Source organism: Elephantulus edwardii, unplaced genomic scaffold (genome assembly GCF_000299155.1).
Source record: "Elephantulus edwardii isolate Elephantulus edwardi_28Jun2011 unplaced genomic scaffold, EleEdw1.0 scaffold00256, whole genome shotgun sequence".
NCBI classification, from domain to species: Eukaryota; Metazoa; Chordata; class Mammalia; order Macroscelidea; family Macroscelididae; genus Elephantulus; species Elephantulus edwardii.
Genome location: NW_006400006.1, coordinates 721,267 through 722,592, shown reverse-complemented (window position 1 = coordinate 722,592; position 1,326 = coordinate 721,267).

Here is a 1,326-nt window from a genome sequence, read left to right as displayed (position 1 = left end):
TGTTGATTCTCTCTTGATTTTAAGAACCAGTATCAAAGTAATTTTGAGATATTCAGGATTCATAGTCCTTAATAAATTACCTCTAAATGGTTTTCTTGTTGACCTTTTATACCATCCAGAAAACCCACCAAATTTGTGTATAACCACCCAACTTCATTGCTGCCTACATTTTGACAGCAGCCTGGCTACTAGTGATTACATGATGCTATTAGTCATGTGTCCTAGAATCAGTGAACTACAGTATTTTGTGTGGAAAATGCTGATTGTAGTGTTTCTCCGTAATCTTCCTTGATTATTCTCTACTCTATCATCTTGTTCACTTGATTTTCTTAGTCCCTTGAGTGAACTTCATTCTGACAGTAAATGTCTAGGGCCATGAGTCCTGGCAAACTCTCTGCAAAGTCTTGGGAGATTAGTTCCATTCCTTCCTGCTCCCCAAATAATACTACACTCTGAAGGCTATAATGTATAATTTTCAGAATGATATTTTATTGGTAAGACATGCTCGATTCCCTGATGATTTCAGTGGAAACTTCAATTCCAAGTTACAACACTACTTCAAATCAACAAATGGCCTTGAAATGAATGCCATCTGAGACAGGGAAGTGTTATTAATATGTCCCTTCTGGACTTAAGTTATATAAAGGTGTCCATGTGTGTGAGCTGGACCATTGCTTTGTTCTGGAATGAAGTATGACTAATAAACTAATTTAAAATGTCAAATTCAGTTTAAATAACATGAACTGAATGATTGCCAAACACAAAACCCAACAGCCCAGTTCTTTGCTCTTACACTCAGCAATAAACTACTCTCCAACTTGTGAAGTAATCTCCAAGAGTGTGACTTCTTTTCAGTGAAATTGTGTAATACTTTGCTAATCACAATATTGCAAATAAAAGATCAATTCAGTTTATATAGTTTGGAAATACAGCCTTTGTTTCTTGTTATTTGCCATTGCATCTCTTGTGACATATAGCGATCCAATGTACAACAGCCCTGACCCCCTCTGATACAGCTTCCCTCACTACCCCAGTCACTGAATTAATCCATCTCATAGAGGGTCTTCCTCTCTTGTGCTGTCTCTCCACCCTCCCAAGCATGACAACCCTTTCCAAGGACTGGTTCCTCCTAGCAACATGCTCAAATTATGTCAGATGAAGCCTCAGAATCCTTGCCTCCAAGGAGCAGCCCGGTTTAACCCTCTCCAGAACAAACCTGTTTGTTCTCCTAGCAGTCCATGGCATATTCAATACTCTTCTCCAACACCACAGCTCAAAGGCATCAATTCTCCTTCTATTATCCCTAGTCATTGTTCAGCTTTCAGA